Here is a 25122-nt window from a genome sequence, read left to right on the forward strand (position 1 = left end):
AGAGTTAGTTTTTCACAACATGTCTACTATGGATGTGTTTTGCATAACTGCACATGTATAACCTATATTGAGTTGCTTGCCTTTTCAATGAGGGTGGGTGGGGAGGAGGAAGAGAGAAAATTTGAAACCTAAAGTTTTAAAAACATTTTAAAAAGAAAAACTAAAGTTTTAAAAACATATGTTTAAAAAAATGTTTTTACATGTTACTGGGAAATAAGAAATATAGGAAATGGGATATAGAAGTCTATCCTGCCCTAGAGGAAAATAGAAGGGGATGGGGATAAGAGAAGGGAAGAGAGAGAAGAGAGGACAGAGTAGGGGAAGGGATATTTAGAATGCATGCCATCTTGGGGTGGAGGGAGGGGTGAGATGGGGTGAACATTTGGAACTCAAAAACTTGTGGAAGTGAATGTTGAAAACTAAAAATTAATAAATTTATATTGAAATAAATAAATAAATAAAATTTTTAAAAATATCCGCCTCAATCTCTTTCCTGCCTCAATCTGTCTTCTGATGTCCAATCTCACATTTTCAATTGCTCTTCAGACATCTCAAACTGGATGTCCAGTAGAGATCTTAAACTCATGTCCAAAACAGAACTCATTATATTTTTTCCCTCTACACTTTGTACATTTTATCTTCCCTCTTCCTGCAAAGGACAACAGTATCCTCCAAGTCCCCAAGTTTCACAGCCTAGAAGTCCTCCTGAATTCCTCACTGTCACCTACCATATCCAAGCTGTTGACAAGGCCTACTAATTTTATCTTTGTAATATCTCTCAGATATGCTCCCTTCACTTCTCTAACACTGCCATCATGATAGTGCAGGCCCTCATCACCTCAGCCCTGGATTATTGCAATACCTTACTGGTGGGTCTGTCCGATTTTCCTCACTCCAATTTATCCTCCATTCACACACTAAAGTGATTTCCCTAAAACTCAGGTCTAGTCATTTCACATATTGTCCCCACCTCTACCCAATTCAATAAATTCAAGATGTTTTCTACTGCCTGTAAGAACAAATAAATATTCTGTTTGGCATTTGGTACCCTTCATAATGTAGCTCCCTCCTATCTTTCCCATTTTCTTAAACCTTTCTCACTAACACATACTCTTTGATCTGGTGACACTGGCCTCCTGAATGTCCCATGTAGAAGACACTCCATCTCTAACTGTCCCCCAGGACAGGAATGCTCTTGCTCCTCAACCCCGACCACTGACCTTCTTGGTGTCTTTAATTCCCAACTAAAGTCCCATTATCTCCATGAAGTTTTTTTTAACCCCTCTTAATTCCAGTGTCTTCTCTGTTTTACTATTTATCCTGTATATAGCTTTCTTCATGTATATGTGTTAACATGTTGTCTGCCCCACTAGACTGTAAACTCCTTGAGGGCAATGACTGGGGTTTTCTTTTTGGCCTTTTTTGTATCCTCTGTGCTTAGCCTAGTGCCTGGCAAACAATGAGTACTTAAAAAATATGTATTGATTTAAGACAATTACTTTCTCTGAACCTCAGTTTCCTTGATGAGATTGATCTAGAGGATTCTAAGGTCCCTTCCAAATCTAGATCTAGAACTCCATGAGAATTTCCTTGACTGTTCATGGGCTTTTAAAAATCTCTTTACATAGTATCTGGATTTGTTTCTGTATTCCTATTAGTCTTTTGTGTTTTCTGCATTTCCTGTGAGATTAATAAAAGGTATCCTGTGCCCATTATCACATATCACATTATCACAAGATGAGTGCTATATAAGACCCAGGAACTCCATTAACTATGTAGTCTCTATAACCATCTGGGTTTGGAGTTATGTGTGGTTGAAGATGAAAATACAAGAGAAGATTGTTCATTCTCTCCTCAAGACTACATGCTTAACATATTGAAATTACAAATGCAGTAGAGATAATTCCTCTTCCTTTCCATGGACTTTATGCACTATCTGTTCACTGCCTTTGTCTTCACCCTCATGGAAGGGTTTTTCTCCACATACATGATGGTATGTCAGAATCAATGGAGAAAATGGCATAACCTTACAACATCAAATCTTACCAAATATCAATGGCAACTGACACAGTTTCACCTAAGGCAAAAGCCCAAGACACAGATTTATCAATATCATGATGTTTATTAAAATTTATCAATCAATGTAAGTCTGTCTCAGGATTTCCAAACCTCAAGTTGATATCCAGATTGACTGATGATTCATTAGTCAATGCTCTTTGTCTTTCAACTGCCCTTTCAGAAATAATGAAATATATAAATAAAAGTGGTAATGATCAATCATATCTTTACCTAAGTATGTTGGCATTAATATACTAATTAAGTCAGGAATTGTGTATGAACAGTTTTAAAAAAACAAGAAAAAAATCTCTTCATATTAGATAAATGTCATTTTGGACAGAAGGAAGGGAAGTAGGGAAGAGAGGCATATCCCCATTGGCATAGATTCTCAGCTGGGGGGACATCACCATTATCCTGACCAGGGAGTCCTGTCTGGCTTCAGCGCATAGAAGCAGTGATAGTCACAACGGAGATTGAAACTGCTCTATGCTAGCCACAGCTAGCCATCTTTCTTTATGCTATTTTCCTAATAACCATTTCCTTGCTCCTCACTCTTGCTGGATCAAATACTTAAGCTCAGTTATGACCATAATGGCCTCTCTGTCCATGGAATATAGCTGTCTGTTTTAGCAGTAGCAGCAATAGCCTGGCTGATCTGGCCTCTCTATGCCTTTTCTACTAGCTCTTTTATGAGGTGGGGCCACTTGCTCCCTTCATGCACACTTACTCACTTCTTGTTCTTTTTTTTTTTAAATTAATTAATTAGGTTTGCAACATTCACTTTTCTAAGAAATTTGAGTTCCAAATTTTTTCTTTCTCTCTTCCCTCCACCCTCCCCAAGATGGGATGAAATCTGATGTAGGTTACACACATATCTGTACAATTACAATAAAAATATTTCCCCATTAGTCATGTTGTGAAAGAAGAATCAGAACAAAAGGGAAAAACCATGATGAAGGAAAAAAAGAAAAAAAAGCAAATAGTATGTTTCCATCTGCATTCAGACTCCATAGTTCTTTCTCGGGGTAAGGATAGCATTTTCCATCATGAGTCTTTTAAGATTGCTTTACATCCTTGTATTGCTGAGAAGAACTAAGTCTACCAAGGTTGGCCATCATACAATGTTGCTGTTACTATGTACAGTGTTCTCTTGGTTTTGCTCACTTCACTCAGCCTCAGTTCATGTATCACTTCTTGTTCTTAAAGCTCTCAATGCATATTGTGGTGGTTTCTCCTTTAGGTGTGAGGAAACAATTTTCTTTCATTGAGTCTTGTCCAGTCTTTAGTCCACGGGTCAAAACATGCCAAAGAATTCTATTACAGGCATCAGAACTTTTATTCTCAAGTGTAAATTCCCTTTGCAGACATGACAACAGGTCTATAATTGTATTTTTTGAAATTTAGACATAAGTTACCTGCAAGCCATATTTAATGATTTTACAGAGTAAATGTTCAGTGGAGATGATAGCGAACGAAAGAGAATATTCTTTCTAGGTAAGTCTTCAAGACTGGATCTGATCCATGTGACCCTTTAGAGGTTTATGAACTCTATGTCATAGGATAAATTTGAAAATCATAATCTTCATATGTGGGTTATGTTTAAAGCAAATTCTTTTGTCTATTATGTAAAGAAAAATAGTCTCTTAGTTTATCTCCAACCATTCTGACTATTCTTTCTTGGTCAGTATTAATACCTTATTTGAATTAGTGCATCTATTCTAGAAAACAGTTTGGAACTAAATCCTCAACATTATTAAATTGAACCTGCCCTTTGACCCAGTTAGACAACTCTTAAACTTAATACATCCTAATGAGATTACAGAAAGAAGAAAAAACCCATACATACAAAAATATAATAGCTCCTTTAGTAATGCTAAAGAACTGGAAAATGAGCAATGTCCATCAAATGGTGAATGACTAAACAAATTATGGCATATGAATGAAATGAAATACTAGTATTCTGTAAGATATCATGAAAGGGATGGTTTCACAAAACCTAGGAAGACTTGTATGAATTGATGCAGAGCAAAGTGAACAGACATAATAACTGATCAATACAAAGAGCTGCAAACATTCTAGAGGGCCAGTAATAAAACATTCTACTTACTTTCTGAAATAAAGGTGATGTGTGATGTACTCAGGATGCAGAATGGGATGTGTTTTTCCTTCAGACATAGATAATTCATGAATTTGCTTTGCTCAGCTATTCATATTTGTCACAAGGCTTTTGTGTTTTTCCTCTTTCCATGTGGAAGAGGAGGGAAAAATGAGATAAAATACATTTTGCCAGTGGAAAAAAATTATTTTTAAAAAAAAATGTTTATTTGCAGCTAAGGCTTTTTGGGTTAGTTACTAAAGAAGCTACTACCATTTTCCCTTCAATATTTGCCCCTATTCTAGGACTGCTTGTTCCAAAAAAGGGAAATATAACCACCAGATAGCATGGGCAAGCATGGGTAGGTGATCTGTTAGTCATCTGTTCAGGCGAGGACCAATTGGCCATGTTTATCCCACCACACACACCATTTTTATCCTTAATGTTTCTTTTTAAATATCTTATTTTTCCCATTTACATGTCAAATGATTTTTAGCATTCATTTCTGCAAGATTTTGAGTTATAAATTTTTTCTCCTTCTCTCCCCTCTTCCTAAAATGGTAGGCAATTTGATATGTTATACTGTGCTATCACATAAAATGTATTTTTGTATTAATCACAGTTGTGAAAGAAGAAACAGATCACAAGTAGAAAAAACACAAAAATAATGAAGTGAAAAAGTGTGCTTTGTTCGGCATTCAGAGTCCACCAGTTTTTTTTATCTGGATGTGGACAGCATTTTCCTTTGTGAGTCATTTGTACTTATCTTAAATCATTGTGTTGCTGAGAAGAGCGGAGTCATTCATAGTTGATCATCACATATTGTTGCTGATATTGTATACAATGTTTTGCTACTTCTGCTCATTTCACTTTTCATCAATTCATACAAGTCTTTCCAGGTTTTTCTGAAATCAGCCTGTTTATCATTTCTTATTGCACAATATTATTCCATTACATTCATATGTCACAGCTTTTTCAGCCATTCCCTTACTGATGGGCATCCCCTCAATTTCCAGTATTTTGCCACCAAAAAAAGGGGGCTGCTATAAATATTTTTGCACAGGTAGGTCCTTTTCCCTTTTTTGTGATCTCTTTGGGATACTGATCTGGTACTGATATTGGTGGATCAAAGGGTATAAACAGTTTGGTTGAACTTTTGACATAGTTCCAGAATGATCAGATTAGTTCATAACTCCACCAACAGTACATTAGTGTCCCAATTTTCCTACTTTTCCAACATTTGTCATTTTCCTCTTATGTCATATTAAGCAATCTGATAGGTGTGAAGTAGTACCTCACATATGTTTTAATTTGCATTTCTCTAATCAAAAGTGATTTAGATCACTTCTTCATATCCCTATAGATAGATTTAATTTCTTCCTCTGAAAACTGCCTGTTGGCGATTTACCAGTTGGGGAATGGCTTGTATTCTCTTGTTTGGTCATGAACCTGTAACTTATTTAACTTCTTTAAGAATTTGGATGCTTACTTCTGGAGCTAAGAAAACAGAATGAGAAAGGAACCCATGAAAACCCTTCAAAATTCCCCTCCAAAAAGTATAACACTGCCTCTGAATTGATGTAGGAACAGAAGCAGTTTACCAGTGTGGCAGGAAACATCTGTCTCACTGGGGTGGGAGGAGAGTGAGGTCCAAGAGCAGAAATAGCAGCAGCCAGCCTCACAGCAGCAAATCTTCAAGCCTGGAGCAATCCATCCAGGGCTGGACCTTCCTGCAAACCAGCAGCCTCCTACACAAATGAGTAGTCTGCAACACATCAAGGCCCCACTCCAGTGACCCCATGCCCAGCACAAGCCACCAGCAAGGCCTTGACCACATTGCTGACCAACAGTAAATCCCTGGCCAGGGGTTGGCCAACAGAGAGACCCCGTTTCCATAGCAACCCAGCAGTAGGGCTCCACCCCTAAGGCAGAAAGGCAACAAGATTCTTCCTACAGGGCCAGCCACCAGAAAGACTTTGTTGCCATGGTAACCCAGCAGTAAGACCTCACTCCTGGAGCAGGCCAGCAGCTGAACCCCACATTCAGGGGAGGTCAACAGGGAGGATGCACCCCACCCCAGTACAAACCAGAAAGGAAGCTGCACTCCAGAGAAAGCAGGCAGCTAAGCCCTGAAGCCCAGTGAAAGCCAGCAGTAAGAGCCAGAGCCCAGCACCAAAAGTTTGGGACAGTGGAAGAACAGAGCCCAACTCTTACATAAAAAGACCATGTCACCAAAAAAGGCATAAAAATGACCAAAAATACAAAAAAAAAAGAGCTTGACAATAGAAAGTTACTATAGTAGTAGGGAGAATCAAGGAGCAAACTTAGAAGATGACAATAATGTTCAAATGGCTACATGTGAAGTCTCAAAGAAAAATGTAATTTGGTGTCAGGCCAAAAAAGAATTCCTGAAAGAGCTTAAAAAGGATTGTAAAAAGCAAATTAGAGAAGTTAAAGAAAAAATTTGGAAAAGAAATGAGAGTAATGCAAGAGAATAATGAAAACGGAGTCAATAGTATGGGGAAAAACACACAAAAATTTACTGAGGAAAATAACTCCCTAAAAAATAGAATTGTCTAGTGGAAAAAGAAGTACAAAAGCTCACTGGAGAAAACAATTCCTTAAAAAGCAGAATTGAATAATTGGAAAGAATGACTTTATGAGACATTAAGGTATGATAAAACAAAATTTTAAAAATAAAAAAAGAAGAAGAAAATGTGAAATTTCTCATTGGAAAAACAACTGACATAGAAAATAGAACTAGTAGAGATAATATAAGACTTATTGGACTACCTAAAAGCCATGATAAAAAAAAATCCTGGATGTCTTTCAAGAAATTATCAAAGAAGGGGCAGCTAGTTGGCATAGTGGATAGAGCTCTGGCCTTGGAGTCAGGAGGACCTGAGTTCAAATCCAGCCTCAGACACTTCATACTTACTAGCTGTGTGGCCCTGGGCAAGTCACTTAACCCTGACTACCTCACCAAAAACCAAAACACAAATAGAAAACAACTTTCAAAGAAAACTACCCTGATACATTAGGACCAGAAGGCAAAATAGAAGTTGAAAGTATGCACTGATTACTGCCTGAAAGAGATGCCAAAATGAAAACTTGCAGCAACATCATAGCCAAATTTCAGAGCTCATAGATCAAGGAGAAAGTATTCCAAGTAGAAAAAAAAAATCAGAAACAATTCAAATATCATGGAGCTACAGTCAGGATTGTGCAGGATTTGGCAGCTTCCACATTAAAGAACTGGAGGGCTTGGAATATGATACACCAGAAGGCAAAGGAGTTAGAATTAGAACCTACCCACCAAAATTAAATATAATCTTTCAGGGAAAACATTTAATGAAATAGAGGACTTTCAAGCATTTCTAATTAAAATACCAGAGCTGAATAAAAAAAATTGACCTTCAAATATAAGACTCAAGGGAAACATAAAAAAGTAAAAAAGAAACAAGAGAAAACATAAGAAATTCAATAAGATTAATCTGTTTATATTTTCATACTGCAAGACAACATACATAACTCTTAACTTTATTATTATAAGAGTAATTACAAGGAGTATATGTAGACAGAGGGTGTGGATTTAAGGTGAATTTGATGGGATGATTCCAAAAAAATAATAAAGGAGTGAAAAAGAAAATTACACTGGAAAAAGAAGTAGCGGAGATATTAAATGGGGTAAATTATCTTATATAAAAGAGGTATGACAGAGGTATTATAATAGGGAGGAAGATGCAGGGGAGGGTTAGTGGGCAAATCTTAAATCTTACTTTCATCAAAACTAGCTCAAAGAGGGAATAACATACACACTCAGTTGGATATAGAAATCTATCTTACCCTAGAAGGAAATAAAAAGGGATGGGAATAATGGAAGGGAGGGGGGGTGGAGAGACTGATAAAATGGAGGATATATTGGGGAAGGTAGTAATCAGAAGCAAAACACTTGTAAGGAGGGAAAAGGTGGGGTTGAGAGAGAGGGGATAAATGAATGAAAAATAGCATGGAGGGAAATATACAGTTTTCATAATTATAAATATGAATGAGATGAACTCACCCATAAAATGGAAGTTAATAGCAGGATGGCTTAAAAACTAGAATCCTACAATATGTTATTTGCAACAAACAAAAAAACAAAACAAAAAACAAAACACACTTGAAGCAGAGGGATACATACAAGGCAAAGAGAAGGGGCCGGAGCAGAATCTATCATGCTTCAGCTGAAGCAAATATGGGTTCGCAATCATCTCATACAAAGCAAAAGCAAAAATAGATTTAATTAAAAGATAAGGAAGGAAGCTATATGTTGTTGAAAGGTAACATAGACAATGATGTCATATCAATACCAAATATATATGCACCAAATGGTGTAGTATCTAAGTTTTTGAATAAGTTGAGTGAATTACAAAACAACCTAGTACCAAAAAGGAAAGCAGTGAATTCACCACCAATAAAGAGAAAAAAATAAGACAATTATTAGGAGGTATTTTGCCCAATTATATGGGAGAAATTTAACAATCTAAATGAAATGGATGGATATCTAAAAAAAATACATAAATTACGCAGATTAACAAAAGAAGAAATAAAATACTTAAATAACCCAATCTTAGAAAAAGAGATTGAACAGGCCATCAATGAACTTCCTGCATCCATCACAATCACATATCACAACATTCCCCAATTGATGAACATCCCCTCAATTTCCAATTCTTTACTCCCAGAAAAAAAAATACTTTTAAATATTTTTGTACATACATATCTGTACACTTCGTACGTATACATTGTGTACATTCCTTTTTTTTTTTTATCTCTTTTGGGATATAGACCTAGTTGTGGTATTGCTAGGTCAAAGAGAACCCTTGGTTTTATAGCCCTTTTGGCATAGTTCCAAATTGTTCTACAGAATGTTTAAATCAGTTCACAATTCCACCAATAGTGTATTAATGCCCCATTTCTCCCACATCCCCTCCACTCTTCGTCATTTTCCTTTTCTGTCCTATTATCCAATCTGATAGGTACATGGTAACACCTCAGAATTGTTTTAATTTGCATTTCTCCAATCAATAGTGCTAGGTAGGTGATTCTTGGTTGTTATCTTAGCTCCTTTGTCCTCTGGAATATCATATTCTAAGCCCTCCGATCTTTAATGCATAAGCTGCTAAATCTTGTGTTATCCTGACTATGGCTCCATCATACTTGAATTTTTTTTCTTTCTGACTGCTTGTAATATTTTCTCCTTGACATGGGAACTCTGGAATTTGGCTATAATATTCCTGGGAGTTTTCATTTTGGGATCTCTTTCAGGTGGTGATTGGTGGATTCTTTCAATTTCTGTTTTGTCCTCAGGTTCTAGAAAATCAGGGCAATTTCCTTCATAATTTCTTTTTTTGATCATGGCTTTCAGGTAGTCCAATAATTTTTAAATTGTCTCTCCTGAATCTATTTTCCAGGTCAGTTATTTTTCCAACGAGATATTTCACATTGTCTTCTACTTTTTTTAGTTTTGTTTTATTATTTCTTGATTTCTTATAAAGCCATTAGTTTCCATTTGCTCAATTCTACTTTGTAAGTTTTTTAAATTTTTTTTTCTTCAGTGAATTTTTGTGCCTCTTTTTTTTTCCATTTGTCCAATTCTGCTTTTTAAAGCATTCTTCTCCTCATCTGCTTTTTGCGCCTTTCTTAAAAACCATTTTGCCTTGTCTGTTTTTAAGGTGTTATTTTCTTCAGCATTTTTGTGTGTCCTTTACCAAGCTGTTTGCTCATTTTTCATGATTTTCTTTCATCACTCTCATTTATCTTCCCATTTTTTTCCTCTACCTCTTTTACTTGATTTCCATAATACTTTTTGAGCCCTTTCATGGCGTAAAACCAATTCATATTTTTCTTAGAGGCTTTGGATGTTGGGGTTTTGACTTTGCTATGTGTTTCTGAGTGTGTGTTTTGATCTATCTTGTCACCATAGTAACTTTCTATGGTCAGAATTTTTTTCCTGTTCTTTGCTCATGTTCCCAGCCTATTAGTACTAAATGGACTGCTCCAGACATTCTATTAATACCTTCTCCAGATATACTACAGCTATACTCCAGCCTCTATTGTAACCACACCACAAATCCCTTCTTAGACATGTATCTAGGGCTAGAGTATTTACATCTGCCTACAAGTCCATCTCTTTTATTATCATCCCTATCTGTTTTGTCAAATCACTTTTTTTAGGCAATTGGGGTTAAGTGACTTGCCCAGGATCACACAGCTAGTAAGTGTCAAGTATTTGGTACTTCAGGTACAATGCTCTATTCGCTGTGCCACCTAGCTGCCCCTGTCAAATCACTTTTACCAAGGTCATCCATTGCATTCTGGGCCATGGCCAGTCATCCTGACTTTTGTCTTGCCAGTGGTCTTCAATGACTCTGGAAGAGAGTGAGGCTGACAACTTCGAGCAACTCTGCCTTACTTAAATCCAATTCACACAAAAGTCAAGACATCATTTGTGATGTCATTGGTCCTCGTCAAAAATGAAGGACAAGCAACAACAGGGAGGCATTCATCAAACTCTTCAGTTCTTCACCTTCTTTATTATTCCAAGCAACTGACAAAATATTGCAGCTGCTGTTCCCATTAATAATAGCAAAACTCCAGCAGAATGAAGTTCTGGGTCCTGCAAATGCTTGCCATCATCCTTCACTCTTCTTCACACTCCTCCAACAAATTAATGCGTACCATACAGTGCTTTTCCAGTTGACTCCTATGTCAGCAACTTTTGCAGCTGCAAGAACAGATGCTGTTCTCTGCCTCCTTCTCCTCATCAATGGCTGTCATCTCTCTCTGCCCAGGAAATCTTTTCAACAGGCCTCTAATACAAGAATTGACAGTATCATCTCTGAGGTTACTCTCCATCTCATTTGACTAGGATAAATAGATTGCAGTAATGACAAAAGAAACTTCTTACAAAGGAATGCTCTTAACTGGTTTGTCTTAAGAACCTGGGTATGGTGGCAATAGCTCTAACAGGCCTGTTAATTCAAATTCAAAAGGAGAATAAACATTCAATATCTACCACGCACACACAAAAAATTAGTTTGTTCTAAGTGTCTTGGATCAACAGCTGTCCTACTGATCTGAAGTTGCATCCTCTCAGAAATTAGGCAGACCTTAGGATGAGTAAATATTCTGGAAACTTATGTGTTCATAGAAATGTTAACACCTCAGAAATAGCTGGTAAGCTGTACCTGTCTCTCATGTCTTTCTGGTTTTTTTTTAATATAAATTTAATTTATTTATTTTTAGTTTTCAACATTCACTTCCACAAGTTTTTGAGTTCCAAATTTTCACCGCATCTCACCCCTCCCCTCACCCCAAGATGGCATGCATTCTGAATATCTCTTTCCCTAGTCTGTCCTCTCTTCCATCTCTCTCCCCATCTCTTATCCCTTTCCCCTTCTATTTTCCTGTAGGACAGGATAGTACCCCATTTCCTGTATTTCTTATTTCCCAGTAGCATGTGAAAACATTTTTTTTAACATATGTTTTTAAAACTTTAGGTTTCAAATTTTCTCTCATCCTCCCTACCCACCCACCCTCATTGAAAAGGCAAGCAATTCAATATAGGTTGTACATGTGCAGTTATGCAAAACATGTCCATAGTAGACATGTTGTGAAAAACTAACTCTATTTCCCTTAATCATATCCTGACCTCCCATTTATTCTATTCTTCTTTTGACCCTGTCCCTCCTCATAAGTATTTACTTCTGATTATACTCTTTCCCAATCTGCCCTCCTCTCTGTCATCCCCCTGCTCTCTTGTCCCCTTCTCCCCCTATTTTCCTGTAGGGTAAGACAGATTTCCATACCCAATTGAATGTGTATGTTATTCCCTCTTTAAGCCAAATCCTATGAGAATAAGATTCACTCATTCCTCTCACCTTCCCCTGTTTCCCCTCCACTGTAAGAGACTTTTCTGTTTTTTTTGTGAGATAATTTACCCCATTCTACCTCTCCCTTTTTCTTCTTGAGTATAATCCCTCTCATCCCTTAATTTTATTCTCCAGATATGACCCCTTAATCTTCAACTCACCCTGTGCCTCTCTATCTATCTATCTATCTATCTATCTATCTATCTATCTATCTATATATATACATACATATAATTTTTTCCTCCAACTACCCTAATACTGACAAAGGTCTCATGAGTTATATATCATCTTTCCATGCAGGAATGTAAACAGTTCAATCTTAATAAGTCTCTTATGATTTCTCTTTCCTGTTTACCTCTTCATGTTCCACTTGAGTCCTGTATTTGAAAGTCAAATTTTCTATTCAGCTCTGGTCTTTTCATCAGGAATGCTTGAAAGTCCTCTATTTCACTGAATGACCATTTTTTCCCCTGAAGGATTATACTCAGTTTTGCTGGGTAGGTGATTCTTGGTTGTAATCCTATCTCCTTTGCCCTCTGGAATATTATATTCCATGCCCTGCAGTCCTTTAATGTAGAAGCTGCTAAATCTTGTGTTATCCTGATTGTGTTTCCACAGTACTTGAATTGTTTCCTTCTGGCAGCTTGTAATATTTTCTCCTTGACCTGGGAACTCTGGAATTTGGCTAATATTCCTAGGAGTTTTCCTTTGGGGATCTCTTTCAGGAGGAGATCTGTGGATTCTTTCAATTTCTATTTTGCCCTCTGGTTCTAATATTCAGGGCAGTTTTCCTTGATAATTTCTTGAAAGATGATGTCTAGGCTCTTTTTTTGATCATGGCTTTCAGATAGTCCAATAATTTTTAAATTCTCTCTCCTGGATCTATTTTCCAGGTCAGTTGTTTTTCCAATGAGATATTTCACATTTTTCTAATTTTTCATTCTTTTGGATTTGTTTTACAGTGTCTTGATTTCTCATAAAGTCACTAGCTTCCAATTGCTCTATTCTAATTTTTAAGGAAGTATTTTCTTCAGTAATCTTTTGGACTTCCTTTTCCATTTGGCCAATTTTTCTTTTTAGGGCATTTTTCTCCTCATTTTGGCTTTTGCCATTTGGGTTAGGCTATTTTTTAAGGTGTTATTTTCTTCAGTATTTTTTTGGGTCTCCTTTAGCAAGCTGTTGACTTGTTTTTCATGATTTTCTTGCATCACTCTCATTTCTCTTCCCAGTTTTTCCTCTACTTCCCTTACTTGCTTCTCAAAATCCCTTTTGAGCTCTTCCAAGGCCTGGGACTGATTCATATTTTTCTTGGAGGCTTTGGATGTTGGAGCTTTGACTTTGTTGTCTTCTGGTTGTATATTTTGATCTTCTTTTTCACCAAAGTAAGATAATATAGTCTGACTCTTTTTGTGCTGCTTGCTCATGATCCCAGCCAATTACTTGAGTTTTAAACTCTTTGTTAAGGTAAGAGTCTGCTTCCAATGTGGAGAATGTACTGTCCCAAGCTTCAGGGGTTTGTACAGCTGTTTTCAGAGATACTTGTAGGGACCTGTAAATTTTCAGTTCTTCCAAGGTGGTATGATAAGGGGCAGGTGTTTACTCCTTTCCTGGCCTGTGACTACAAGTACTCCTTTCTCTACTGTAACTGTGAGGAGGGGTTCCTCTTCACAGCCATTACAAGCTCCACCATGCCAATGCTGCTCCTCACCTAAGCACCGCTGCCCAGAACTGTGACCCAGATCCTAATATGAGCAAAGCAAGAGATTCCTGCCTCAGCACTGGAAAGATGTCCCTGCAATGCCTCTCTGGTCAGCCACTGGATTCCCCCTCAGTGTGTGGGCTGGAAGCTTGGGAATCAGCTGCCCCCTCAAGGCCACACTCTTGGGGAATGGAACTGAGACACCACCTTCCTCTCTCAGCACTGCAGAAACAGACTTTTCCCACTGACCTTCTAAGTTGTCTTTGGCATTTGTGGATTGAGGAGGCTGGAAACCTCCACAGCTGCCCACGATTCAGTCCTCTGAGGCCTGCTCCAGGTTTGCTATGGCCTGCATGCCCACACAGCGCTGGGCCCAGCTCCCAGCCCAGCATGATACACCTTTCTGATCAATGATTCAGGTTGTGTTGGGATGGGTATTTGTTTCACTCTGTCTTTTTGTGGGTTCTGCTGCTTCAGAATTTGTTTAGAGCCATTTTTTTTATGAGTATTTGGAGGGGATTGGGGGAGAGCTCAAATAAGTCACTGCTTTCACTTGCCATCTTGGCTCTGCCCCTTCATGTCTTCCTGTTTAACCACCAACTTTCTTCAGTGTTCTCTCAATACCATTCAACTCTTTATTTGCTTTCTTTCAATCTTAGAAAAACATGAGATATGACATTCTGAATCAGATTTATGGTCTGTCCAGTTCTTTCTGACAAGAGCCTGAAAAAATAGCATATGGGCAAGTGTATTTACAACTATGATGTCAACTGTCCAAGACAATAGTAATAATAGTTAGCATTTATATAGTGCGTACTGGTTTGCAAAGTGCTTTATAAATATTATCTCATTTTATCTTCATAGCAACTTGAGAGGTGCATGCTATTATTTCCCCTATCTGAAAGGTAAAGAAACTGAGGCAAAGAGAAGTTAAGTAACTTTCCCAGGGTCACTCGACTAGGAAGTCTCAGGCCACGTTTGAATTCTGAATTTCTTGACTCTAGGCCCCACACTCTATCCAGGAGGCCACCTAGGGGTATTTTAAAAAACACCTTTAAGTTTCTCTTAATAACTTGTCTATCATGAATTGATTATTTGTGATCTTATTTCAACTCTTTTGAATCCATTTTATCTTCTTGGGTGGAGCAGCATTTTGGGATAACAAGTTTACTACCTGCTGTGGAAAATACAACATTACTTGTCCTAAAACTCCCTCCTTCAAGCTTCAATGGGCACCCTGTAATTCTAGTGCTCCTAATCTGTGTTCATGATATCCATATCCTTCATTATTTTATAGACTTTAATCACATCCCCTCAGAGCTTTTATCTTTCCAGACTGAAGTCTAACTGATTTAAACTCTTCATCTGTCATCATATAAACATGTACATATAAATACTGCTATTTTTCAAATATATGTGTGTGTGTCACTGTGGTTAGTATTGTTAATACAATGCAAATTTAAGGGCTCTATATCAAGCGTTTTACAAAGTGCATTCATTTTACCTGACCCAACTCTGATCTTATTCAAAATCTGTAATTTTCCTTTTTCCTCCCAACTTTTCTCTATATATTGTAACTCCTGCACCTACAAAATGGAGAAATAAGAGGCTAATAAACTGGGGTTACTGCACCATAGGGGAAAAAACACAAGTCTGAGAGTCAAAGGTCCTTGGTTCTAGGTACAACTCTAATCCTACCAGCTGTGTACTCATCTTTTTATGTTTTCCAGACTTTTCTCTTCTCTGTAATATAAAGGAGTAAATAAAAAATCTATAAATTCTTTTCAAGTTATAATAATCAATCAATGGGGTAATAAAACAGATTTCTGAGGAGCCAGTAAATTCTTCTTTAGTCTCATGTGATTTTAGAGAAGGATGGCACCTTGGGGATTATAAACTTCAGCATCTTCTTTGAGTCATAGTTGGTGTAAATGAGGCCCAGAGAGAAGCATTTTGCCCAAGGTCACACATGTAATTACGGGCAGAGTTGAGATTCAAATGAGATCTTTGAGCTTCAAGTTCAATTTTCTTTCTCCTTCACAGCTGGGTGGTACAATAAATGGAGCACTAGACCTGGAGTCAGGAAGACCTAAGAGTTTGAATCTAATCTTTGACATTTACAATATGACCCTCTGCAAGTCACTTAACCTTGGTCTACCTCTTTTTCCTCATCTATAAAATGGGGACAATAATAGCACCTATATTGCAAGGTTGTTGTGAAGATCAAATGAGGTAATATTTGAAAAGTGCTTTATAAATCTTAAAACTCTAAGTGATTGCTATTATTGTCATTGTTGTCCTTATTTAACACTTAATCAGACTATTAACTTAAGATGTCTTACATAGATCTGAAGAGATCAGGCCAAAAACTCCTATCTGAGTGTTTTATCTTGTCTTTTCCTGGTCCTCTTCCTTTAGCTATGATGGTATTTGTTTTCTAACTTGTTTAAGCCTGTCAACAGTGATTTCTAACCATTTTGACTATGTGGACCCTTTTTAATATTCAGAAGTGTCCTAGACTCCCACATGATAGAAATGCTTGAAGACAAAAAGTTATTATGATTTTGATACACTTTTATATGAATCTGTGTTTCATTACTCACCACAACATCTACTTACATTTGATAGATGGTAATATATACATATAAATACATATACAAATATATATTTCCATATACTCGTGTATTTATTGATGTACATCTACATATATATGTATGCTAATATGTATATGTTGTTGCATGCAGTCAATCCTCAACTTTCCCAGGGATATAATGTTCCTAGAAAATGGTAAGTAAAAAAGTGAATGTTGATACATTGAACCTGTGGGAAATAGGAGGGAAGATTCCTGCAACCACTAAAAAACATAATTTTTCACCAGAGATTACAGAAAATATATTTTCTTCACATAATTTTATAACAAAACATTAACTTTGATAATACACACTTTCCCTAATGCGGCAACTATAAAATAACCCATAAAATTCAGGGAAGAAAAGAGGGGTTGCTGGACAGCACTGGGTGGGGTTGGGGCAGAGATGTCAGAAGAACCTCAAGGTAATAAAAGGCATCTCTAATCTCCTTTTGGCTTGTTGTATAAATTGCTCCCAGATGAAAAGCACATGGCTTGGGGTGAGTCTCCACCTCTTGCCCCAGTTCAGAAATCCTGTCCAGGGCAGCTTAGCCCAGCATGCCTCTCAGCAGTCCAGAGAGGAGGGTCAGGCCTCACTGCTCTGCTTGCTGGCCAGGATGTTCAGGAGCCTGGCAGCATGGGCAGCAGGGGAGGCGGGCCTCTTCCTTGGGCATAGCCGTAGGGATGATGGTTGTTGTCAACAGTAAAATAAAAATGAGGTTATTAATAAAATCATGCAAATGCTTGAAGAAACTTAAACAGAGTGTGTTAAGGATTGACTGTATTTGTTTTGCACATCTTATCTTCTTCCTACCAGTTTATATGCTCTTTAAGTGGAGAAAGCCATGTCTAACATATCTTTATGGCCTATTTAGCATCTAAAACAGTGCTAAATAAAATGAATGCATGCAATAGTAATTCTGCTGCATATATTATGACCTACATGCATATATAATGCATGATATATATGTGTATATAATTTATATGTATATATATATAACAAATATGTCCCTCTGGATCTCCTTGCTACTTTGCCATCATTCAGTATGGACCATTATGGATAATCAATTTTGAAAAATATGGCCTAAAGCTATCATTAGTACAGCACTTTCTATGGCCATAGAAGCCACAAATTCAAAAGAAAAATCATTTAATAAGGATATTAAAATGATATTAATTATAAGAAATACACAAGTATAGAATCATTCTCTTATGTTATACAACAATAGGTACAAGCTCCTTGTAAGTTGTAGGAGAATTATAATTGAATCCTCCTAATTCCCACCAGTCCTCTTCAATATAGGGAGAAGGGCATAGCCCTTCCAGAGCTCATGACCCAGGGACAAAATTTAGGGCTCATGGTTGCCTGCTTCACAGAGTTCAACTGAAGTCCTGAGACAGAGTGGAATATGCTTAAGCCTCTTGGTTTGGCATCAGAGTCATAAGTATTCACCCAGAATTCTAGGAATTCATCTATTCCCTTTTGACCTTTATGCCCTGATGACAGCCTACCTCTTGAAGTTTGACTCTCAATCTCACTTTCTCACACACCTGCTTTAGCCAAATTTCCTTTGTAAAACCTGCCATCTTTCAGAATACTTCCTAAGAATCAGACTTGGTTATGTCACCAGTCAAAGGCCATAACTACAGATTTGGGGGAAATGTAGTACAAGGAATATATCCCAGTGAGCAACACTGTCTAGACATCAGATATCATAGGAAATGAAATATTGGGAATCTCCCTCCTCAGATATACCCACACCATACATATAAAAGATGTTACTTATTCATTGTACAGAATGTATGTTTGCTTACTTATAGACACATAAAGATTTGTGAACTCCTCTCAAAAAGTCTGAGACTCCCCTCCACATACACATCTCCCCCTCTGGGGGGTCTAAGGTCTTCAGGATTGGGAATGAGCACAGTAAAATATAGATTTCTGAGGAGCTAGCAAAATCTTCTTTAGTTTCATGGGATTTTAGAGAAGGAAGGCACGTTGGAGATCATATGCTTCAACCTCTTCTTTGTATAGTTGATTCAAATGAGGCCCAGAGAGAAGTATTTTGTTCAGACTCACACATGGAATTAATGGCAGAGTGGAAATTTGAACTTCGATCTTCGGGCTTCAAGACCAACTCTCTTTTTGCTTGTCAGCTGGATGGTGCAATAGATGGGGTGCTGGCCCTGGAGTCTGGAAGCCCTAAGTATTTGACACTTATAGTGTGACCTGGTGGTGGAGAGGTGGTGTGGGTGTCATTTTTTTTTACTAACCTTACCAGTGGTACTCTACAATGCTAGCATCTCGTTTTTGACCAGTGGATTGCTGATTAAAGTTCCATCATCTTTTTATCTTTTTAAGCTGTATACATAGACTGTTGGTAATAAAGCACAATCACCAATAGATCTAATGCCACCATTTCTTAGGCTCTAGAGTAGAAAAGTTCTATAGCTATTCTTCAGGTATGATGAATCAGGCCATCAGGTTTAGGTTCTAAATTGTAGAGGACTTTGTATACCTTGGAAGAGATTAAGAGAAGGGAGGACATTTATCAGTTGGTGCAAAAAAACCCCCACCAAAAACCTTGAATTTAGATACATACAATCAACTGTAATACCATCCACACTAACATTTGCTTTAAAACTTTGAAATTATTTATTCCAAGCTTCTTACTGTAGAAATGAGGAAACTAACAAGGAAAATTAAGAAACTTGCCCAGTCTCAGACAGGTAGCAAGTAACAGCAGGAGGATTATAGTTCTCTGATTTTAAATACTGATTGGATGCTCTATTCACTCTATTACATTCACTTTCACCATGACTAAGTGTATGAGATCTCTTTTGAACTTAAACATGCTCCTTACACTCCATGTTTCTTTCTGGAGTTTATTTTTCTCTCTTCTTTTTTTCTAAGGTGGACCAATCATTTTATTTCCCCCTGATTGGTTCAGGAATGTTGATGGGCAGATAGCTCTTTACATGGGCTTTGGAGGGGGTCTGGGGGCAGCACCAGCAGGTCTGAAGCCAGGTGGGGGTGTCCGATACTTTCGTGCCTCACAGGACCGATTCCTCACTAGCTTGCTGTGGATCACACAGCTCACACAGTAATGCAGTTTCACATACAGTTTAGGCAGCACATAGGAGTTGAAGACGCTGGCCTCGGAGATGTCACTGACGGCCGCGGCTTCCACGATGTTGCAGATGACCAACTTCTTGATGGCCTTGTCCTTGGGCACGCAGAGGGTGCAGCTGGTGCAGTGGTTCGGCTGCACGTGGCCGCGGCCCTGCTTGGCTCGCCCTTTGTTCCTCCTCTTTTTGATCGTGTTGGAAGCAGGGAACCGAAAAAGCCTTTTTTCCTCTTCAAGAAAGTTAGTGATACAGATTTTAATCTAGTTTCCCCTGGTTTTTCTACATCGAATCACCCTGGAACTTAAAACCGTGCTAGGCTTGTCCTCTGAACATTGTTGATGAGCCTTTTACTTTGGTGTATGGATTCTGATTACTTTAGAAATATCCTCAACACTCACTATGTCCTTGTGGACACTAGAATTCATATTGAATCTATTCTTTCATTCAACACCATTTTAAGTGCTGAGGAGAATATAAAGACATATGAAGCATGGCATTTGACCTCAGCAAACTTATAACTTGGTAAGAAAGACATGTGAATAAATAAAAATAATATTACACCATAAAAACAACTGATATTTCAATACTGCTATAAGATTTAAAAAGTGTTTTAAATATATTATCTCATTTTATCTTCACAACAATCTTTTTAGGTAAGTACTATTATTACCTCCATTTTACAGGTGAATAAACTGAGGTCCAGAGATCAAATGAGTTGTTCAAGGTCACAAAGTATCTGAGGTGGGATTTGAACCAACAACTTTCTGACTTCAGGTCTAATACTATCCATTATGTAATGCTATTTTTCTGAATTACTGCATAGTAATTAAGGAAGATAGTTGCTTAATCCCTTAAGAATTCAAGAATGAGAGAGAATTTCCAATTTGGAATTGCTTAATAATAAAATATTTCATGGCACAGCTGAAATTTATATTTAGGCTTATATGACAGGTGAGATTTCAATGGGCAGGGACAGATTTTAAATTTTTGTTATGTGGAGAAGTCAAATTGTTAGATTTTAAAATGTAGGTTCTTGAATGGTTTGGTGTAATTAAAGGAATTTCAAAGATAAAGGGAAAAATTGTAGAATATCTGTCTTCCTGGACTCTGTCCCACAATGCTTGCTAAACACATAGAATAACAGACCTGAAAAAGATATGGACAGGCAGTTTGCAGGCAAAAACAAAAAATCAAAGCTATCTATATTCATATAAAAATGCTCTAAAAGTCTACATCACTTTGGACTAGAGAAATGCAAATCAGAACAACTCTCAGGTACCACCTACACCTATGAGATTGGCTAATATGATGGAAAAGGAAAATGATAAATGTTGGAAAGGATTAGGAAAATTGGGACACTAATGTACTGGTGGCATAGTTTTGTGATCCAACCATTCTGGAAAGCAATTTGGAACTATGACCAAAGGGCATAAAGGGCATAAAACTATGCATACCCTTTGATCTAGCAATACTAGGACTAGGTCTGTATCCCAATATTTATAGCAGCTCTTTTAGAGGTAGTAAAGAATTGGAAATTGAGGCGATGTCCATCAAATGGGGAATGGCTGAATGTTGTGGTATACAATTGTGGTAGAACATTATTGTGCTATAAGAAATGATAAGCAGTACAATTTCAGAAAATCCTGCAAAGACTTCCATGAACTGATTCAGAGTAAAATGAGCAAAACCAGGAGAGTATTATAATAATTATAATAATTGCTGCTGCTGCTGCTGCTACTACTACTACTACCACCACTACTACTATATCCAGTTACAGCAATATTGTACAATGGACAACTGTGAATGACTTAGCTATTCTCAGTAATACAATAATGCAAAACAATCCCAAAGTGTTGAGGTTTAGGGATTTTGGGACCCCACAATAGTGACACACAAGTCCTGCCTGAATGAATTTGACCCAAACCTTCTTTCAGCCAAAGACAAGATTTCTTTTTGTTTTTTGTTTTTTTATAATTTATTTATTTTTAGTTTTCAACATTCATTTTCATAAGATTTTGATTTTTAAAGTACCCTTCCCTTTCTTCCCTCTCCCAAGATGGCATATAACCTGATATAGGCTCTACATATACATTCATGTTAAGCATATTTCCCCATTAGTCTTGATGTAAAGAACAATTTGAACTAATGAGAGGAACAATGAGAATGAAGCAATAAAACAAAACAACAAAAGAAAAGGAGAGCAAATAGTATGTTTCCATACGCATTCAGACTCCGTATTTCTTTCTCTGCGTGTGGATAGCATTTTCCATTGTGAGTCTCTTGGAGTTGTCTTACATTCTTGCATTGCTGTGAAGAGCCAAGTCTATCAAAGTCAATCTTCCCATAATGTGGTTGTTGCTGTGTACAATGTTCTGGTTCTGCTCATTTCACTCTGCATCAGTTCATGTAAATCTTTCCAACTTTTTTTTTGAAGTCTGCCTGTTCATCATTTCTTACAGCACAATAATATTCCCTTACATTCATATACTACAACTTGTTCAGCATTCCCCAATTAACTGGCATCCCCTCAATTTCCAATTCTTTGCCACCACAAAAAGAGCTGCTATAAATATTTTTTTTTGTATATGTGGATCCTTTTCCTGTTTTTATGATCTCTTTGGGATACAGACCTAAAAGTGTTATTGCTGGGTCAAAGGGTATGCACAATTTTGTAGCCCTTTGGGCATAGTTCCAAATTGCTCTCCAAAATGGTTGGATCATTTCACAACTCCACCAACAATGCATTAACGCTCCAATTTTCCCACATCTTCTCCAACATTTATCATTGTCCTGTTTGGTCATGTTAGCCAAACTGATAGGTGTGATGTGGTACCTCAGAGTTGTTTTGATTTGCATTTCTCTAATTAATAGTGATTTAGGACATTTTTTTTCACAGGACTACAGATAGCTTTCATTTCTTCCTCTGAAAACTGCCTGTTCATGTCCTTTGACCATTTATTAATGGGGACTGACTTGTATTCTTATAAATTTGACTCAGTTCTCTACGTGTTTTAGAAATGAGGGCTTTATCAGAGACATTGATTATAAAAATTATTTCCCAGTTTTCTGCTTCTGTTCCAATCTTAAAATCTACCATATTAACCAGACTGTTAAGGAATCTGAATATTTGTGATGTTCCTATTGACCAGAGGGCCAGATGGAATCTGAATACCTTAATGGAGACAAGATAATCTTATATACAGAAAGACTGTGGGAGGGATATAGGAGTGGCCAAGTAGTTTGCAGTGACTGGAGCAGGGGTCTGGGAGAAGGGGGCTAGGGAGGATCTTGATGGAAGTGGCCAGTAGGCTGGGATGAGTGGAGGAGGAGTCTAGGGAGGATCTTCATGGGAGTGACTGGGAGGTATAATGGGGTCTAGATAGGATCAAGAGTGGGAAGTAGGGGGAGCAGCAATGAGGAGGTAGCAGACAATGAAGGTTGGGCTGTGTCAGAGGTTACACAGTTGGGAGATTGGGCATTGCCAAAATGAAAAGCCAGTTGAGAGGATTAGTGGGATGATGCCTCAGGAGAACACCAAAGACTTGGCCATGTGGGAAAAGGAGAAGACTCATGGAAAGTTGGGAAGGAGGGGGGGGTCGTTTCCCAGGGCCCTATCCCATCAAAAGGACTCATGAGGAAAAATGTTATCTACCTCTAGAGAAAGAACTGATGGCATCTGAATATAGACCAGTATATACTATTTTTTTCTTCCTTCCTTCCTTTCTCTCTCTCTCTCTCTCTCTCTCTCTCTCTCTCTCTCTCTCTCTCTCTCTCTCTCTCTCCTCTCTCTCTCTCTCTCTCTCTCTCTCTCTCTCTCTCTCTTTCTCTTGCTTTCTCTCTCTCTCTCTCTCTCTCTCTCTCTCTCTCTCTCTCTCTCTTTCTCTTGCTTTCTTTCTCTTGCTTTCTCCTTATTTCTTCTTTGTCCTTATTTCTTCTTCCTTTCTTCCTTCCTTCCTCTGTTTCTTTCCTCCTCTCTTTTTTTTTGTTTTGTTCAAGTTTCCTTCTACAAAGTGACTAACATGGAAATGTTTTACATGACTGTACACGTATTACCTATGTCAAATTGCTTGCTGTCTTAAGAAGAGGGGAGGGAAGGAAGGGAGGGATAGAATTTTGGAACTCAAAACTTTAAAAAATTTGTTAAAATTGTTTTTACATTTAAATGGAGAAAATTATATATACATACACACATACATATGTATACACATACACATATACACATACATACACACACATAAAAGAAAAATAGATTTGCTACCAATTTTTCCACAGGCATTTAAATTTGCATATATTTCCCACTCCATCATCATGGAACAGAAAATAGTTAGGCTAATCTGGGTTTACAAATGTTATTATAATAAATCATTTTGTTACACAGTGATTTTCATATTTCAAAGCTCCATTAGCTTTACTATAGGGGAAAAGTTACTGTTTAATTAATAGTACAAATTTTAAATAGTCTAAATTGCACCCAGGGAGACTGAGAGTTGGTTTTCATTTTTTCTAGGAGATTATCCGAGAATACAGCAGTTTAGATAGAATCAAAATGTTATGTAATACATATAACTACTGAAATCTTTTGACAGTTTTTCAGTAAATATCCACCAAAGAATAAGCCTCCTATTCTAAGTAGATGATTAATAGGTAAACACCAGCTCTCTCAGGCATTCCAAGAAGCAGTGTGCAACATTTTCCCTAGAGCCTAACTGTTCCTGCCAAAAGTAGGTCACCAAATCTTGATTCTTACTTACCATTATCCCTCCTCCACAATCTAATTCCCTTCTTCCATACTCCCTCAAACCCACTCTAACTCCCTATCCTTCAAAACAGCACATTAACATAGGTATGCTCTGAAACTACCACAATCATCTCTTTACCCTTCTACCACAGAACAGGACCTGGTACCTGAAGAAACTTAAGACTATGTTTCCCAATTTAAGCCATCATTCTCTGTACATCTCAAGCCAATCCACCCACTGTCTCCACTCAATTCACCATGTTGATCATCCCTATTCTCTAGACTAGATTCTATACCTAGAACCACACTGATCTTTGGTAGGCCACATTTGGCCTCAGCTTGCTTGTAGAGCTCCATAGTACTTCTTGGATATCTTCTAACCATTCCAAATGTGTACCAACTACCCCCCTCTTTCTTTTCTCTTCATATATTGTAGTCTTCTATGAGAATGTAACTCTTTAGGGACAGAGACTGTATTGCTTGCTTTTATTTTTATTGGTAGCACTTAGCAGTGCCTGGAGCATTGTAGACCTATAATAAATGTTCTATCTCTCTGATATGCAATCAAAAATGTTTTTTCTAACAAAAAAAATTCTAGAACAAATCAGTAGATGCCTCTGGTTTTCACAGTCTTATTGTGGTCAAATTTGAATGCTCAGGTGTTCATGGCCAGGAAAAAGCAAGAAAGAAGGAATTAGGGGAGAATAGAAGAAGGACATGGAAAGAAAGAGTCTATTTTGTTTTAAGTTTATTGGTAAGGACCGTTGATAGGAAAGGATTTTTTTTTGTTTATTTTGCTTTGTCTTGTGTTTTCACAAGTTGAAATTTCTGCCTAGATCTGGCATTGGTCCCTCAATG

The 25122-nt window shown here is 37.4% G+C and overlaps 1 pseudogene; it reads right to left on the reverse strand.

The window, feature by feature from the left end:
* Positions 1–19372: 19372 nt before the first annotated feature.
* LOC110208029 (small ribosomal subunit protein eS26 pseudogene) lies at positions 19373–24621 on the reverse strand (annotated as a pseudogene).
* Between the last annotated feature and the right edge of the window lie 501 nt (positions 24622–25122).

This window comes from Phascolarctos cinereus, unplaced genomic scaffold, assembly GCF_003287225.1.
Source record: "Phascolarctos cinereus isolate Bilbo 61053 unplaced genomic scaffold, phaCin_HiC Scaffold_726;HRSCAF=1367, whole genome shotgun sequence".
In the NCBI taxonomy this organism is placed as follows: domain Eukaryota; kingdom Metazoa; phylum Chordata; class Mammalia; order Diprotodontia; family Phascolarctidae; genus Phascolarctos; species Phascolarctos cinereus.